This window comes from Ambystoma mexicanum, chromosome 2p (assembly GCF_040938575.1).
Source record: "Ambystoma mexicanum isolate Mex_15411 chromosome 2p, UKY_AmexF1_1, whole genome shotgun sequence".
Taxonomy (NCBI): domain Eukaryota; kingdom Metazoa; phylum Chordata; class Amphibia; order Caudata; family Ambystomatidae; genus Ambystoma; species Ambystoma mexicanum.
Window position 1 is genome coordinate 1,304,913,446 of NC_090923.1, and position 19,241 is coordinate 1,304,932,686.

At 47.4% G+C, this 19,241-nt stretch overlaps 1 long non-coding RNA gene across 1 annotated transcript in view; it reads left to right on the forward strand.

Moving 5' to 3' along the window:
* The window catches only part of LOC138567447 (uncharacterized), a 424,841-nt gene that overhangs the window by 56,387 nt on the left and 349,213 nt on the right, over nt 1-19,241 (forward strand). The window lies entirely within an intron of this gene.

Sequence of the window (19,241 nt, forward strand, 5' to 3'; positions counted from 1 at the left end):
GGTTTCAGGCTGGAGCTCCCTCTGCGTAGTTGTTGTGGGCCCGGCTCCGCGTTGTGTGCGGTGATGGCGTTACGCCTCCAGGTGGTGGTGTTCCAGCATTAAAGGGCCAGTGCGTAGTTTCATCTGAGGCACATAAAGGTGTCTCTTGGGGCACGCGGGGCGGAAGCAGGCAACCTCCCTTCTGTAAGTGGAGAGAGGCTGTCGCGAGTAACAGGCAGCGCTGCAGGGCAGAGTTTGCTTCCCCAAGCGGCAGTAAGGAACTTTGTGGCCGCATTGTGGGCGTTAATTATATATATATATATATACATATATATATATATATATACATATATATATACATAAAATAAATAATAATAACTTGAATTAAAAGAGGAGGTAGTATTAGTTCTTAGCAATATAAAAAAAATATATACTGGAATAAATTAGGTTTGTTTTAGATATATCTGGCCTATAAGTGGGCATGGACCCCTTGGCTGTGGATCATTAAGTGGGTTAGGGGGTGTTCATTGGGTTTCTATTAAATCAGAGCCCCTCCCACTCGGCAGGCAATCCCTCGGGTAGGTACTGGCTCGGGGGCTAGTAGGCAGGGGCAGAGCAGCAAGGGGCTTTTCTTTGCACACAGTTGGTGTATTACTGGTGCGCCATGGTGGGGCAGGGGGCCTAAGAAGAAGGGACTGGTGGATGCTAAGGCCCTGAGGGAAGCCTTAGAGATTATTAGCAGGACACCCAAAGCCCATCTTGAGGGGGCTGTGGGGGAGGGTACGGGAGAAGGGGAGGCCGGTGGAGAAAGGGTGCAGAGGAGAGAAGCGGCAGATGGGGTTCTCACCGCGGTGGTGGCATGTAGCCCCGTAGCTGGTAGACGAGAGGTCTGGGAGACAGGGGGGGTAGGAAGAAGAGGAGGGAGATTAACAGGAGAGCGCCAAGAGGGGGGGAGTGGAGCTAGGAGAGGGGTGAGGAAGGGGTATGGTGAACAAAGACCAAGTGGAGGAAGGGGACGTTAGGAGTTTGCAGAAAGGTGCAGGGCGGGTGGGGGGTGAAGGTGGGGGTGCCAGGGTGCAGAGAGGGCCGACAGGGCGAAGGGGCAAAGGAGGAAAATACCTGCAGAAGAGTGCAGTTGGGAGGAGGAGAGAGTGGTCCCCTTCGATTAGTGAGGAAAGTGAGGGGCGCGGAATGGCCTCCCCGGCTAGGAGGATTTCGGGTGGAGGGCACAGAATGGCCCCCGCTATTGCAGAAGGGGAACATGAAGAGTGTTTAAGAACGGCCCCTCCGCAAAATTCACAAGGACAGTCTAGAGGGCGCAGCATGGCCCATAGCGAGGTGGACCACAGGGTGGAGGAGAGGACCCCCTCGCCTGAGAGAAGAGGACCAGCAAGGGGTTTCTGCGGCCCCGCCGAGAAGATGCCGGCGGAGCAGTGGGGCAGATGCCCTGCGCTCACAAGAGGAGGATCTGCCCGGGCCGAGCATGTGCTCACAACAGCCATGGTATTACATGGGGGATGATAAATGGGTGGAAGAATATGTGGGGCAGTGGGAGAACGAAGGGTACATTGTTGTAAGGAGAAGGGAGAGGGCGAGAAGGAGCAGAAGGTGGGAAGGGGAAAGCCAGGAACAAGAGATCTGGGGGTCAAGAGTCCAAGGGTGTAACTCGATGGGTGAGACTGTTGATATGTTTTGTCCCCATAGCAGGAGCCCAGTACGGCAGGAGATGAGGGGTTTTGCAGTGAAGGTCAGGCTGCAGACGGGCGATGGCAGGGCAGAAAGAGGTAAGCGGGAAGGGGAATTGTCAGCGGCATGGCGGATGGGTGACACGAGGTTGGGGCCAAGAAGGGAAGGGACAGGGGCGCAAGGGGAGAGGAGAGAGATCAGCGTGCAGGCTATGGGAGCCTTGGTTGGGGAGAAGGAGATTTCTTCGGTGGAGGTGTAGACAGACAAGGTGATTGAGCCTTTGGCGCCCGAGGTACAGGTTTCAAAGGAGATGGATGCAGAAGGAAAGGGCAAGGAGAAAAAGCTGCCATACATGGGCATTACGAAACCACTGGGAGCACATTTGATGACAGCAACAAAGGAAAAGATATGGGCAGGGGAATTTGTCGACGTGTTCAAGCTTCTACATAGGGAGGTGAGAGCAAAGGAGTGTTGTAAGGAGGAAGAGAGGGAGCTGGCCTCGCGTCCAAAGGTGCCAGTGACTATCCAGAATTGGACGTCAGCTTTTATTGTTTATGCGAGTGTCTATTGTGAAAAATTTCCTGAGAGATGCGTGGCTCTGTTGAAGTATATGGACGTGATTCGGAAGGATTTCACGTGTTTCGGAGGTTTCGCCTGGGTTTGCTATGATGAGAAGTTTAGAGCAAGGTTGCCGGAGGACAGTCAGGCGTTCTGGGGTGAGATTGACATGGATCTCTGGTTGCAATGGATGGCATAAGTGAGGCCAGCTCCAAAGGTACACACGGAAAGTGCGTTACCCGTGCCTTACCAGCCCTTTCTTGGTTGCCCCACTCCGAAAAAGGGGCGGGGGAGGAGACAGAGGACAGGCCTCAGTAGCATGTTGGGCTTTCAATAAAGAAGGCTGCACGAGGATTATGTGCAAATTTGAACACGGGTGCAGCAGATGCGCAGGTTGGCATCCAATTACACATTGTTTTCAGGCAGGGGACAGAGGGAAAGGGTGAGGCAAGGAGGTGGAGGGGAAGGACCGTATGCCAGTTAAAGTGGGGGTTTCTGTAGGTGGGACGTCAGTTTATCGGAAAGGGTGGGGGGGCGCAAAGGTTGGGGAAAAGTTTTGGGGGTGATCCCAAGGGAGTAGGAGGTGGGTGAGGAGGAAGGAGTTTAGATAGGGCGGGGAGGGTCGCACGTGGGATGTAACTTGAAAAATGATAGGGGGTGGTGGCCGTCATTGGGAGGGTGTTGAAGACGGTGGCAAAGCCCTCACGCTTGCCGCACGACAAGGTGAGCAAGCTTTGGGGGACGTGAGAGGGTTATAGCGGCACAGAGTTAATATGTGAGACTCACAGAGGTTAAGAGGCTATCGCAACTTCGAGTGTACGGTAGTAGCCCCGGTTCCCAGGAGGGGCAGGAGACAGGACACGCGCTAGGGCGGGATTTGAGTACGCATAGCACGGGAGGAACTTGGCTCATTTGGCATTTGGTGCAGTGGGGGAAATGAGGAGAGGTGACTGCATGGATGGGGGTGTGGGAGCGCCCCTGGTGCAGTCAGGGGGAAGTGATGAGAGGTGACTGCATGGACGGGGGTGCACAAGGGCCCCTCGTGCAGTTGGGAAACATGGTGTAATGGACGCAATGTGCTGGAAGAGCAATTCATATGGTTTGGACTGCATGGACGGGGGCGCAGGTTTGGTCCCTGGTGCAGTGGCGGAGAGGAGTAATGAGGATATTGGCCTGCATGGACGGGGGTGCACGTGGGCCTCTGGTGCAGGTGGGTAACACAGTGCAATAGTAGGAATGTGTTGGAGGGTGGACGGCAAGTGTGAACAGGAGGGTAATAGGATAGAGGAGGAAGGAGGTCTGAGTGGGGTAGGTGCATTGTTTAGAAGATGGGTTTTAAAGGTGCAAATTATAGGAGTGCCGGGTAGGAAAGGACCGGGGGGTGTTTCCGTAGTGGGAGTAAGGAGGTGGTCAGGTTAGGATGGGTTGTTAAGGAACTATGTGGGGGAAGGTCGGGTTTTGGCTTTTCGGCATGAGGATGGGGCGGCGGTATCAGCAGCCAAGTATTGAGGGTTCTGAGGAAGGCGTTGGTAGCGGTGGGGGAAAAGGAGGAGGAGTTTGGAACTCATTAGTTTAGGATGGGTGCGGCATCTGTAGGTAGTTGGTTGGGTTTAGCTGAGGATGAAAAGTATGGGATGGGGATGTCCGGGAAGTACAAAGGGTATATTAGGGACTTGGGAAAAGGGGCTTTTTGAAATAGGGACAGGGGCGCAGAGGAGGGCTGAATGTTTTGAGGTGGACGTGACTGGAAAGTGACATTGTAATATCTTTTGCAGATGCAGTGCAGAGGCCTGGGGAGATGCCGCAGATTTGGATTGTGGGCCACTCTATTGTTAAGTGGGCGGGGAATGATGGGGAGAAAAGGGTTTTGGTACCCAATGGGGGTGCATCTACAAAGTGGCACTTATAAGGTGGTCGGGTTTAGGGGGGCTTTGTTGGGATCAGCTGCTGCCTTTGTTGGTGGGGTAGCAGCGCTATGGGTTTCCAGAGGGAGTGATCATTTATGCAGGGAGAATGACCTAGTCCGAGACACAGGCATGACTCTGCTGAGAAAAATGAAAAGGGATTTGGTATGAGTCCAGGAGATGTGGCCCAAGGAATGTGTAATATGGACAAAGCTGTTGCCGAAGAGAGTATGGAGGGGAGCGGTAGGTGAGGGAGCAATAGAGCATACGAAGAAGGGAATAAATAGAGAGATGGTGATATTTTGTGGCTTGGCGTCAGGGAAGGTTTTGGAGAACAGAGAAATTGTACATGAGGATTTCAAGGTTTTCCGGGATGATGTTGTTCACCAGTCAATTTATGGGAACAGTTATTACTTTTGGTTTTGACTTTGCAAGTGCAAGAGATAATAAGGAGTTGGAAGTAGAAGGATGTTGGTAGGGGTGGGGCAGAAAGAACACCTCAGTGGATGGTTTTTCTGTTGCCGGGGAATGGCCCCTTTAGATGAGGGGGGAGTGAAGCACAATGGGGGAATAGCGTGGGAAATGATGGGGGTGGTGCTGTACGCACAAACGGGCCAACCCGGGGGGAACAGGTATTGAAGATGGAGGGGCTTGACCCCGGGGAGAAAGTGGGACGCCTTGAGAAGATGGAAATGAGACGGTAGGGACCAAGGGATAGGTAGGGAGGAAGTGGAACTGATTTATTTAATTGTTGGGGGGATTGAAAGTGTTTAATTATTAAATTTGTTTGGTTGTTAAAATATTTTGTGTTAGTCTATAAGGCCAGGGAGCCAGGTTAGCGGGTATTTGTGAGCTTTGGCCTGTCACATTAAAGCGACCTTTTCCACTACAAGCGAGGCTGGGTGTTTTTGTGCAGTGAGCCCAAAGGGGGGCTCCGGGAGGAACGCGTAGCATTTCCTGCCGGGATTATTTTGGGCACTGCACAAGTCAACGAGCTGGCCTGCGCATAGCATGTCTTCAGGGGTACATAAGAGGGAAGGGAAGGTTTGGGAGCAGGCGATGGTTGAGCACAAGTGTTTGTCCCTGCTCTCCCACCCTCTTTTTCTAGGCAAGGGTGCAAAGTTTGGGGGAGGTGGGTTTTAAATAAGGAGTTTTTGTTTTGTTTTCCCCCTCAAGAGGTTCATGGGTTTTTTATGCTTAGAGTGAATGGCAGGAAGGGGTTTTGTTGGCAGTTTTCTTGTGACAGTCTGGGGCATTAGTTGGGGAAGTTATGATGTAAAGTTTTTGTTGCTGATGTGGCAGGTCAGCCTGGCAGTAGGTCATAGGAAGGAGGAGTGTGGTGTTGAGGGGAGTTCTAGGGTATTGAGGTTGTTGGTTGCCGGGGGCATGGTCCCTTTTGATGAGGGGGGTGTGAAGCCTAATGGGGGAATAGCACGGGAAAGGATGGGGTGGTGCTGTTTGCACAAACGGGCTACCCCGGAGGAACAGGTATTGAAGATGGAGGGGCATGGCCCCGGGGAGAAAGCGAGGCGCTTTGAGAAGATGGTAAGGAGACGGTAGGGACCAAGGGATAGGTAGGGAGGAAGTGGAACTGATTTAATTATTTAATTGTTGGGGGAATTGAAAGTGTTTAATTATTAAATGTGTTTGGTTGTTAAAACATTTTGTGTTAGTCTGTAAGGCCAGGGAGCCAGGTTAGCAAGTATTTGTGAGCTTTGGCCTGTCACATTAAAGCAACCTTTTACACTACAAGCGAGGCTGGGTGTTTTTGTGCAGTAAGCCCAAAGGAAGGGTTTGTTATCTGTGATTAGAACTATGCGGCATACCCCGTTCACTGCCCTGCCAATGCCCTCGGTAAAAGGGCTCCAAGTTCTGTCAACCTAGCTGACCTCATTCGGTGTCTTCGGTTAGAGCAATTTATGTTACTAAACAAGCGACCTCTTTTATAGATTACCTGGCAGTGTTTGCATACAGGAATGTCCCTGGCTTCCAATGCTGGGAAAAAAAGCACCTGGTGTTCCCTTGCCAGGTCATAAAACCCTGAACACACCAACTGGTATTGAAGGGATGGCAATGAAAATGTTCTGGTCGAGGTATACAAATAAATGGGTGTGGGTGTGGTAGTGCGACAGGCTGGTGGCAAATGAGAACATCTGAAAATGAACTGTTGATAGTTTAGTTAGTAAAAGTGAAGGACAGTTCATTGAGTTGAAACTGTGCAGCTGAAGCTGGAGAGGCGTGGAAGCCTTTTGTAGTCTTTCGGGCTAAAGTAACATGTGGGTAGAGCGAAAAAGAAAAGCCTTCAGAAATGTAAAATTCACTTTCCCCAAAATGATCAGTGTTTTTTAAAAACGAACAGGCCACAGTACACTACACATGTCTTTCCTAAAATGGCTGATCTTTTGCACGGAGACCATGAAAATAGCAGCAGTGCGCGGTCTAAATCACAAGAACATAACACAGAGGCTGAATATTTAGATGGCACTTTTAGAAATGTGATGATCATACATTTTTACATTTTTGTAATTTTGGTTGGCTGGAATACAGGAGGAAGCAAACCGGATATATGGAATTATGCATTATTATCGTTTGTAGTGTTTCATACAAGATGTACCGCACCTTCATATATTGTAAGAATATCAGCCTCATTTTACAAGAAGCGGCATTTGAATACAGGGGCCACCAAAGTTAGCACTTACATTTTTTTGCATTTTATATGCAGAGGGGGGTTTAGGGTAGTATGTATTTATTGAGAAGTAAGGGGGAGCTGCAGGGGGTCTCCCCTTCATATAAAATGCAAACATTTATTTTTTGCCGCAGTATTTTGGCCGCTGTGAAATCACATACAACTGGTCATGATCAAGTGCACCACTGAGGTGGATTCCATTTGTTTTACGTCAGCACTGTTAGGCAGAATTATATGCAGTACCCTTTGGGAACACCACAAACAATTAGGACTACAAGTGACAGTACAAATTCACCTTTGCTACACGCCTGTACTACACAGTAAAAGTGGTAGCGATGGCTGAGCAGCCAGACTTATCTCATGAGCAAGTGAGCAGTATCAATAGTTACACAAAGGACAGCAATTACTATGATTCAAACAAACCCTGGCTCAAGGTTTCTGAGTAATAGAATATACATGTATTTACACATCAGTTGTATAACATTTCACTAAAGTAAAGCGGCTTAAAAATCACACTCTTAATACACCACACCACTCCCAATAGGTTCAAGACAAGTTAGGCTCACAAATGAAGTGGGAGCAAAATGGCACTCAATAAATTTAAAAGGGAGGGAAAGACAAAGTTAGGCAGAAATGGAACAGCACCAACAGGTAAGTAAGCAGTAATCTAGAAAGAGGAACTACAGTGATGGAATCAAATCAAAAAGGCTTAGGGCCAAAGTCAATAAGACAGAAGTCTTTTTCTCAAGATCACACAGCTCGGGTAGTTCACGGTTAAGTCTTTGCCAAGAGTTCCGGATGAAGTTGGTTGGCAGAAAAGTTAGTTTAAAGAGTAGAGAAGGACAAGCCCTCAGATTGGAGAAAGATGTCACACACTTTCACTGCGGCTAAACGCCTTTCAATGGAGAAGAAGCTGTAGCTGAGGCAGGCGTTCCTGGCAGTTCCTGCAGGCTCACGGTTCCTGAAGCGACTGTCAGACTGACATGAAGTAGGAAGACTGGAGGGTCCTGCACTGCCCAGGGAAGAAATCAGCAGCAGAGCAAAGCAACAAATAAAAGGTGCGCTCCTTAAAACACAAGCAGGGTCCGACCTTCCTGGCTATCCGGACCACTGTAGCTCTGTACAGCGAGTTTGACCAGAGGAGGGGTCCTGGCTTGCAGTTTGGCCGAACTGGTTGGTCCCACCAGCTCAGGGGAAGAAGATTCCTGGAGGATCTTCTCTGTCGTTGGAGTTCGAGGATTCGGACCTGCAGCAGGGCTTCAACGGGCGATTCAGTCATGGTAGGGGTCCACTTCCGTCAGCTTCTCGTCGGTTCTTTCATTTCAGTGGCGACTCTGCCTTTCCGGACCCAGAGACCTGATTTTTATGCAGTTTTCCCCCATTCACACAGTCTGGCAGTCAATCACACAGCAGGGTGACTGCCCCGCCAGAACAGTCACCAAAGCCAATCGTTTCAGAGTGTGACATGGGTCTCCAAGGAGACCCTGTACAGGGAGTCCCAAACACCTCCCTCACATCCTGTTCCCCCATACATATAGGCGCCTAAGGAGGGCTTCTGCGTAGAAGCCCGCGAAAAGACAGTGAACAAAGGAACCAAACCTAGTTTGGCGTGCAGAGTAAAACAGGAGAAAGACATTTTCAAAAAGAAATGGCGAATAAACCCAGCTGGAACTGAAATAAAACATATATGGTCTAGCGGGTTTAAGTTCGAGGCAACCAAGATAGCCTAAAACAATACCCAGGTTATTTAAGATAACCGTGGTAGAAAAAATAGGGTAGTTACCACTGCCACCAGCAAAGTCTTGATGAAAAGGGGGCGAAACAACGTTCCAAGAGAAACAGACAAAAAGGGATAAGTATTAACCCTGTCCAATACTCTATGTAAGATAGGGTGTACTGGGTCTGTGGTTTCACAGAGGCTAATAAAGTTAATGGCAACTTTATATGTTCTGGGAGACAGTGACAGTCCCAGACAATGGAGTCTGAGTTGGGAAGTCTAAAAGACAACCCTGTGTCACTGCACTGAAGGTGCTGTGTAACACACAGTAAAAAGATGATGCCCGTGGAGTAGGTGAGGTTCCACAGTCTTGAACACAAAAATGTTGAACACACAGAGCAAAACGCATTTAAGAGTGGGAAAAAAAGCTCACACTCTTACCAGGTGAAAAAAATAAATCCTAGAGATCCAGCAAAGCTTCTGAGGGACTCAGTAGGTAAGGGAAATTAGCCATTCTGGAGAATTCTCCCTAACATGCACAAAATCACCTGTAGGCGTAAGACCAAGTACTGCAACGAGATGCCGAGGGTGAGCATGATGGAGATGTCAGCTTTGTGTCAGCAAGAAAATTGGACAGAGTGGAAAATGTAGACTAAATGCATTCTACTCACGTTTATGTCTTCATTTCAGACTCCTCACCATTAAAATGAGGGTGTATGCGTTGTTATTTCCCATTTACCACCTCTGAAGGGAGAAGGAATAACTTGTCTCTGGCCGAAGTTGAACCCTTGACGGCAGGTTGCAGCAGATTTCTGAAGCAAGCGCTTAACTCGCACAATTTCCATAATTTTATTAGCTTTTTCTAAATTACGCAATATTATTACATTGCGTGGGGCAATCAGATTGTAACAGTCGATCTGATTGTCCCTCGCCGGGTCATTACCAGCCTGACAAAGACTCACCTGCTCCGGTTCTGCATGCCACATTCCTCCTAGTTCCTTCCTTTGCTGCGACTGACTGTTCATGGAAAGGGAGATTGTGGTGGTGGTCATTTTCTTTCTTTCTTTTTAAAAAAAATATCATTTTAATGGCCACCATAGAAAGGGAGAAGGGACTACAGGTAGTCCCTTCTACCAGATCCATGGTGGCCATTTTGTTTTCTTTTTCAAGTTGAGAAACGGTTCACACGCCGTTTCACATGTTGAGAAAAAATAATATTGGTACCCCTGTACAACGTGCCGGGGTACTAATAGCAATAGAACCGTCGATGGCCGGTAATGTCCCTGGGTCTACGTTAAATTCCTCATTTCGCCCGGGCTTGTAACTATCGCCCTGGGGGCATTACTCAACCTGTAATACACCCCCTCCTCGGGTTCCATTGCTTTAGTGGAACAGTGCAATTGATGTTCTGAAGACAAACACATACCTAATTCCTCCATTCATTTCCATATGTGTAATACCAGAATTTGTACCATAGCTCAGCTCAGTGGTTTTTCAGCCGTAAAGATAAAACAGAGAGAAAAGGCATTGCATGCCTCATTTGCCTCTATATTGTGACCATGAGCAGAGGGCAGGCAATAATCTCAGAGATGTGAGTCAGAAGCCAATGCCTCCAAACAAGAATCGTACGGCATAAAAATAGAAGGAATGTTAAAAAAAGAAAGCTTCTATAAGAATATGTACTTTACTTAAACACAGACAACTATTTAAAAAAAAAAAACACTAAAAATCTACCCCTGTAAGGCTGCAAGGCAAGCACATATAATGCAGGCCTGCTAGCTATTGACTGTCCATTTTGGGTATCATAATGCTGGAGGGAAACAATGCAAGCAGGAATTAATAAACAGTGAACATGCAAAACAAAAATGGTTACTTTGAAATGCCTGTAGGGTAGGGTAAGGGAAGGGACCCTAATCAGGTTCTAGGGTCCAAGGTAAAGGCCAGGTGGTGAGGGTCTACTTGGAGATTTCCTATGGTTTGAGTCGCTATTCAGTTGTGCAATTGGTGTCTTACATGTAGAAAAGCAGCCCATGCAGTTCCTGCACCTGTTACCCGGGACTCAAGGGGTTAACGCTCGTGAGCCCCCTCCGTTGGAAAGGCGGAGTTTGACTGGGCAAGGGGGTTATGGGGCACGTGCGCTGCGAGTGCCAGTTCCAGTTTGGTTGTGAAAGAATAAAGAAGTTCCTCTTATCTCTCCGTGTGTGCGTCCTTCATTTGGGCCTAGATCCCTAGGCAACATTTGGCGACGAGGATCTCTCCCGCGCACCGGAGTCCTCCTCCTACGGCAGTCCGCCTGTGGTGGCCGATCCAGCGAGCCCCCTCCTCCTGCTCCACCTCCGCGCAACACGGCACTCCGCCGAATCCGCCTTGCCGGACCTCCTCCGTCGAACCTCCGCGGAAGCGACCCCGCCCGCGCACCCGTGGGCCTTCTCTCCCAGGCGCCATGAGCACCTCCAACCCGGGGTCCAGCCAGGGCTCGCCTCAACTGCCACGGGTGGCGAAGTCGATTCAACTACGACTGCCCCCGCCGTTCACTATGACTCCTCAGGCCACCAAAGGCCCCAGATGGACCGACTGGATGGACGATTTTCGACACTTCGTGAGAGGTTCCGGCGACGGGGACTCCCCCAATATGAGAGACATTTTCCTTAACCTGGTAGGGGGAGAGATCAAAACGGTCGTCAAGGCCATTCCGCCCACAGACCAGGACACTTTTCCCAAGCTGATCGGCGCTTTGGACAAACTGCTTATCATCGAAGTCAATCGGGACTATGAAAGATACCTGTTCAATCAATGCACCCAACTCCCGCAAGAGACCGTCGACGAATTCATCACACGTCTACGGGTGAAAGGGGCGAACTGCCAATTTGATGCGTTCTCGTTAGAGGAAGCTATCAAGAATAAAGAAGTTCCTCTTATCTCTCCGTGTGTGCGTCCTTCATTTGGGCCTAGATCCCTAGGCAACAGCACCTCGACGCAGTGAGTCAGCTTGAGAGGTCGAGCGATGAAGAGGCTCTGAGCCAGTTGTCTTGACTGGCGGGTCGTTGGCTTATTGGCGAAGTGATGCAGGTCTCAGAGCACAGGTGGTGGTCCGTTCCGGGGAGTGTCTAAATCTTAATGGCAGTTTGCCAATGGCTCACAAGAAGTGTCTTGTATAGGTCAGGCTGCAACGCTGTGCACCAGTCAGGCCAGGGGTAATGCCATTGGGTTTAAGAATCATTGTACACTGTGTGCTAATTGCATGCACGTGACCACCAACACTTGCACTGACTTGTTGCTGGAGGATTTGCAAGGCCTCTGCTGGGGGCCACTGATCACCACTTTTTAACAAAGTATTCTCTCTGGTTTTCTGTCATGCCACGAGACACCGGTCTGCAGGAAGGCACGTGGGCGTAGTAGGAGGTGATACAGGGAATAATTCAAAATGGAAGACGGTTTCTTTTCGATTAACCGTGATTTTCACGAAGCTGAAATTTTCGAGGGAGAAAAGACTGAAAGTTCTTTTACCGAAATAACTTTTGGTTTTCTCTCCCCCCTCCTCCCGAACATTTCAGACTATCCCCTTGCCCCTCACCCCCTTACTTACCGGCGGCACAGCTGCTTGTGTGCCGCTGTCTCTAGCATCCATCTGCAACGTCAGTTCCCTTCACTTGCGTGTATGGGAATTGGCTTACCAAGGTCCACTTTTCCTTTTTTTTTTCTTCAATTTATTGAGACAGGAGCGGGGGACATCCCCGCAACCCTCAGTCACATAACAGTGAAGAAGGGTGCAGGGGACACCTCCGCAATCCCCGCTGCCCTTCTTCACTGTAATGGTTTGTATGGCATATTGGTTACAATTTTTAGGAAATACAAGATTGTCGTACAGCCTAAATTCTGTCAAATATGCCATATGTTTTTTTTTTCCTTTGGTCTTGTTGGGTGTTTGTTTTTTTCTGTGCCACTTGTTCCTTTGCTACTCCTAAATTTAGTGACCTCAGCAATTGTCTTCTTTAAGCCCACCCACCTTCTGCACGCAGTTCTCTTTGAAGCGCACATAGCTCAGGCCAGACCAGGAAGGCCGGTCTTCACATCGGCATCAGTCGTTAGATGAGCAGTGGGGCATACAGAAGGGAAAGGCATTCAGCCACTGCCCTATTCCTCTTGTCAGCCAATGAACGGAGGGCAAAATAGTCAAACCATATTTAACAGCACATTTTAGATTTTTCAAAACTCAATTCCATTCATACCACCACATCCATCTTGCCCAAGGATGTGGCTTTATCAATATTTTAATCGAGCCTCCAATTTATAGGCGGTATGGCTTAAGCAATCAGGTGTTCGGTTCAATTGAAAAGCCAATATAACATATCATAAAATAGCTTGAACGTTTCATCTGCACAGTTAAAAATAGAAAGCTAAATGCAAAAAAGTCCATAAGCTTCTTTAGGTTGCCAGGAATGTACCCTCTAATTTTGGAGCTGCTCGTTTACTGCTAGCCCGTATGCCACACACAATGGATATGCCAATGCAAGTTAGCCAGGGCTACATTATTTTAACTGCAGTGCCCTGGCTCATGGCGGCAGTGTAACTTGAGGGGGCTGTTTAAAACCCTTCCTACTTTCACTTACTTTATAATATTACAACAATGGAGGAAGTGCTGCCCATGGACAGCTGCCTGGTACGATGTTCTTCTCCTAATGTTTAATGAGCTGTCTGTTAAAGAGCCGTTAAAGGGTTACCGGTGTCCAGTCAAAGTTTCGAAACAATAGTTTTGAATGTCAAAAGTTTCGACACAAAAGTGCTGGAAAAAAAAGTTTTACATTTTTTTTTTAATATTAGTTTTTTTGGTTTGGTATTGTAAAAGAAGTGATTTCTTTTTAAACGGTGGTTTGGGGGGAACCCCTTCCACTCCCCCAAAAAAAAAAATCTAAACTTTTATTTTCGGCACTTTTGTGTCCGAAATATTACATTCGAAACTATAACTATAAACCATGGTTACCTAATATAAGATACGAGGATGAGGAAGAAATTGGGCTCTAGATGTGTACAATCCTGCGCTGAGCTTGAGCTCTGTTCATTAGTTTTATAATCAGGATATATCTGTGCAAGGTCACAGGTCGGTAGAGGTGAACCAGCACCTCTAGAAAGGTATAGGTAGGCAGTCCTGGTTACCTCACAGAGTTTGTTTTTTGTGGATTCTATGTATTAAATCTGTCCCACGGTATTTTTCGGTGAGATTTGTTTATTTTTTGCAGTGTAGACAGATAGTGGAACAAGGATTACACTGGTAATTTGTATTAGGCTGGAGAGGGTAACAAGAAAGATTTTAGTTAAGATCGGAAAAGTTGTAAAGAAGTGGAAGAACGAATGGAGAGAGGATGAGCATTCCAATGTTTGGAAGCAAGTAAAGGAAGGAAAGTGAGCCTGGGCACATGATGGCTCAGGGACAGTGAGAAGAAATTGAGATTGGTATCATAGGGGAAGAGGCGGGAAATAATGAGAGACAGGAGTAGACATTTAGGAAGGGACAAGACCATGAAGACACTTTAAGACAATAGTAAGAGTGTAAAAGAGAAGGCAGGACTCAAAAGAAAGCCAGGGCAGCAAGAGAAGCGAAGCCGAAATTGAGGAGCATGGAGGAAGGCCAAAGAGAATTTGGATTTTACAAATTGAAAATAGAATGAAGAGGGGCCAGCTGGTAGGTGGGGAGGCCTATGAGCATGGCAGAACAGTAGATGAGAGAAGAGTAACGCAGAGATACATTTTTTAGTCGCATTGAAAGAAACAAGAAGCTGATATTGAGGATGTTGAACAGTTGCAAGTGAAAGATACAACAAATGTTGAAGATGTTTGAGAAAAAGGTAACAGATGTAGTCAAGAGGGCACCAACATTAGGAGCAAAGGAAGAGAAGTGGAGACAAGCAGTCGGAAGGGAGAGAAGGGGTGGGGTGGATGAATGGGAAATAGACAAGGAAGGGAAGAAAAGCACTTTAGTCTTAGAGGCACTTAGATGGAGAAAGTGACAGTGCACCAAAGTTTGAATTTCTAGAAGGCAAACAGAGAGAGCGCAGTGGAGATTGTCAGAGAAGGCAGAGAAGGATACTAAGATCTACGAGTCATTGGGCCTCAATACGAGGAAGGCGGTAAGGGGTTAACGGGGCCGGTGGAGCTGCCGGCCCTGTTAACCCCCTACCTCCTCATTACGAGGTCTCCTCGCCGGACCCGCTAAGGACGCCTGGTTTTACCAGGCGTCCTTAGCGGGTCCCGTGAGTAGACCAGGATGCAAACAATGGGCCCGCCATTAACAGGACCGTTGTTTGCATCCTCCCCATTCCCATTGAGCCCTATGGGGGCTCGAATGAGAATGGGGATGTACAGTGTCTGGGTTCCTGGAATGGGGAAATACCGGGCCCTCCAAGGTCTGAATGGCCCAGTATTTCTCCATTCCAGGAACCCAGACCCAGTACCCGGAATGGGGGTAGCCATGCCGCAAATTGCGGCATGGCTCCCTCCTTCCTCGTAATGAGGGCCATTGGCCTAGAAGTGGGAAGAAAAGCCAAATGTAACAATGATGGAGGAAAGGGGAGCGATGTACAGAGTAAAAAGGAGGGGGCTAAGAACAGTCTTGAGGGACACCAAAATGAAGAGGGAGGGAATGGGAGCGGGTTCCAGCCTAAGAGACTAAGAAGGCGCAATCACACAACTATGAAGAGAACCATTGTAGGACCGATCTTGAGAAGCTCAGAGAAGAGAGTGTGTTAAGACGGGTAAGGTAATCCATGGTGTCAAAGGTGGCTGAAAGGCCGTGCAGAATAGGAATAGAAGAGAGGTTAGCATGACATGCCAATGTGAGTAAATTGGCTCAAGGCCAATCCAGCTAAATGTTACCTTGCCCTGCCCTCAGGCAATTATTTAGGGTTATAAGTTGGGAGAGGGACAATTGAACCACAGAAGGAGAAGATGGAAAGCGTCCAGAACATTTAGACTCCTAAGATGAAGAGGGAGTTGCATGCTTGTCTTGGCTTAGTTGGCTATTAATGGCACTTCGATTTCTACCTCTTGATTATCGTAGGACCACTGACAGACTAGCTGAATGGATCCAAATGTAACCATATCCAATAGATTATGAGTACAGAGAAGGACAATGGGTTGAAGAGCTTCTTCTATCAAACCCTACTGTTAATCATGGCCAACAATTGTTCATCCTGCAAACCAATGTCTCCCAAGTGGGGTTGCGGGCAGCACTCTCTCGAGTCCATAGTGCAGAACAATATAGGACAACCCATCCTTTTTAATCGTCAGGAAGCACCAGCTCTCTAAGACGAATTACACCACTATTGAACTAGAGTGCCTCCTCATGTGGGCTATAGAGTTTCCCAAGCATTACCTGACAGGACATAGACTCATGTTCGCCATAGATCACTTAGCTGTCAAGAACAGAGCACAGCAACACCAGGGTCATGAGGTGGCTCTTTGCCCTCCGGCCCTACTCTTTTTCCATTGTCAATAGGAAGGTCAAGCTCCAGTGTGAATTATTAAAGGGTATCTGGTCATTTCATCTAAAACATTACCATCGAATGCCATTCCATTGACAAAATTGCATCAAAAAAATATGCATCGAATGCACGTTATTTCAAGGTAAAGGGTTTAGTGTTATTAATAATGGGTTTTAAACGGTAAAAAACAGGGGATTGGTGGGGCCCATTTTTTTAAAAAGGAAAAAACATGCATTTGATGGGAAGTTTTCAATGCATTTTCTTTAGATGGAATGGTCAATTGATGGTAAAAATTCGATGGAATGACCATAAACCTTATTTAAGTAGATACCTCATGGCTGAACATCAAGGGGATCCAAAAGAAGATGGGAAGATATTTGACAAAGTCTCCTTTGGGGAAACTAGTTGGGTGATCAAGGGGCCTGAGTACCTTGCCCAGCTGGTGGATGATGGATCCAGAGGATTGTTTGCCGAAGATCTTCTGGTCACTCCCACTTAGTTCCTGTCTCAGGGCAGAGGACAGTCACATAACGACAGTTAAGGCTGCTGTCCCCTTAAGGGTGACAGCTCGCAACTATGAGGATCTGAAACAACATGGAACCTTGGACAGAAAGGAGCACTTCATGTGCTCCTGAAGTACAGGATTTTATAAACATAATTTAACACTGCAAGCGAGGGAAAGCACTTGGAAAAGGAGACAAATCTCTTTGTCACAGTTCCAAACACCCACTCAGACATCGGAGGCACTCACATGACAAGCCCATGCAGACAGCATGAATATACCGTGCTCTACGGTGATACTTGTGCAGCGTCAGCGTATCTGCTGCAGACATTGGTGCTGTATTTGTTTCTCTGCAGAGAGAGCACACAGAACTCCTTCAGGGAAGCAGTGGCTCGTTCGGAAATGTTTTCACTCTGCTTACCTTCAAGTAGAATCACTGCCGAACCCTGACACATGCCCCATAATCTTGATACACCAGTGGGACCCAATGAGAGGCTTGGGGCAGTGTAAGAGAGAGGCAAGAAATTCCAAATGGTGAGTCAAACTTTTAAAGGCTAAACCCAGCACTGACGTCACAAAGCACACACAGGTGAATCAATGAAGCAAGTCAATTAGAGCCCCAAAACCATTTGCATTGAGCGGTGCAGACTCTTGCTGTAAACCCAACACAGGGGAGGGAGGGCTTACAGGCCTATTTAAAGCCACTGGTGGAAATGTTGAGAAGATATTATCTATCATCTTATGTTTTCTGTTTGCCCCAGAAGAGAACCTTTGTGTATTAAAAATAATGAAAAAACAGTATTAACTAAGTTTCGGTTCAGTCTCTTTGTGAATCTCACATGATGATATGACAAGTTGCACTTCCTGAAAACGTTAATATCGTTGACCATATTTGCCTCCCCATTTACAAATTGAGCAAACCATCTTTATGCATTCTGGTATAACCTATCCACTCTACCATATGTATGTCATTCTTTTGACTGTCCTTTATAATATGCAAGGACACAATTAGCTCCCAAAATACCAGTCGGGAAGATGTTTGAACCCACCGTGACCATTCTCATCCATTGCCATTTTTACATTCTCCAAGGGAAACTCCAAACACCACCCACAAGAATCACTTTAACAACATTCGACCACACCACTAGCTCCTGCCCTGAACACGTCTCATTATAAGGTTTCTCAATGCAATCTTTCATTGGTATCTCAATCAAGGATTCAACATTGAAATCATGGACCACACCACTAGCTCCTGCCCTGAACACGTCTCATTATAAGGTTTCTCAATGCAATCTTTCATTGGTATCTCAATCAAGGATTCAACATTGAAATCATGGACCACACCACTAGCTCCTGCCCTGAACACGTCTCATTATAAGGTTTCTCAATGCAATCTTTCATTGTTATCTCAATCAAGGATTCAACATTGAAATCATGGACCACACCACTAGCTCCTGCCCTGAAAACGTCTCATTATAAGGTTTCTCAATGCAATCTTTCATTGTTATCTCAATCAAGGATTCAACATTGAAATCATGGACCACACCACTAGCTCCTGCCCTGAACACGTCTCATTATAAGGTTTCTCAATGCAATCTTTCATTGTTATCTCAATCAAGGATTCAACATTGAAATCATGGACCACACCACTAGCTCCTGCCCTGAACACGTCTCATTATAAGGTTTCTCAATGCAATCTTTCATTGTTATCTCAATCAAGGATTCAACATTGAAATCATGGACCACACCACTAGCTCCTGCCCTGAACACGTCTCATTATAAGGTTTCTCAATGCAATCTTTCATTGGTATCTCAATCAAGGATTCAACATTGAAATCATGGACCACACCACTAGCTCCTGCCCTGAACACGTCTCATTATAAGGTTTCTCAATGCAATCTTTCATTGGTATCTCAATCAAGGATTCAACATTGAAATCATGGAATTCCAAATCCTCTTTATTCTGCTCATACACATTCCAGAAATGATTACATTCAGCCAAACCCACACAACATGTGTCCCTTGCATCTGCTCTCGGCAAAGCAGCCAAACACAACATATCACTTGCCTGAGGCTTTCAAGCATGCTGCAACACTGTTCTACTAAATTCCAACCTCACCATCATCAAATCATCTTGACCAATAGTATGCCTTGTTTGCAAAGAACAATGGGCACCCAAAGCGTGATGGCCCAGTGCATGCACCACAGAGAATCCCTTACAAAGAGGAAAGGATGAAAGAAGCACCACCAAAATCTTACCTAAAGAGTGAGTAGACATGAGAAAACACCAGCAATAACTTCTGCACATGGAAAGGAACTCCACGGGACAAAAAACTACCCCTGTCGCCTAAATGATTAGCCCCCCTAGTCGCCCAGCAACAGCCACCAGTGATCCAGCTACTGTGTTTGTGGGGGCAGGCTATGGATTTGACCCTTTAAAGAGGGGGATCAAACCCCCCCCCCCAACCTGGCCTACCAGGGCAACACCAGAGCCTGACCTACTGCAGAGGTGGCGTGGGAGAGTTGAGGAGAATCCCCCACCCCATATCCCTACTATGCGCTCAGCCATGCCTGTATATTGATGCCCCTTTCTTTGACCCAATGCCTATCAGGCTCTGTTCTTGCAGGTCCCTTTTTCTACTCTTTCGGGTTGTTCCCTAGAGACTGCAGCTACCAGCATACACCACACTTCTCACACCACTGGAATGACTAATGGATCCCGGGAGTCAGC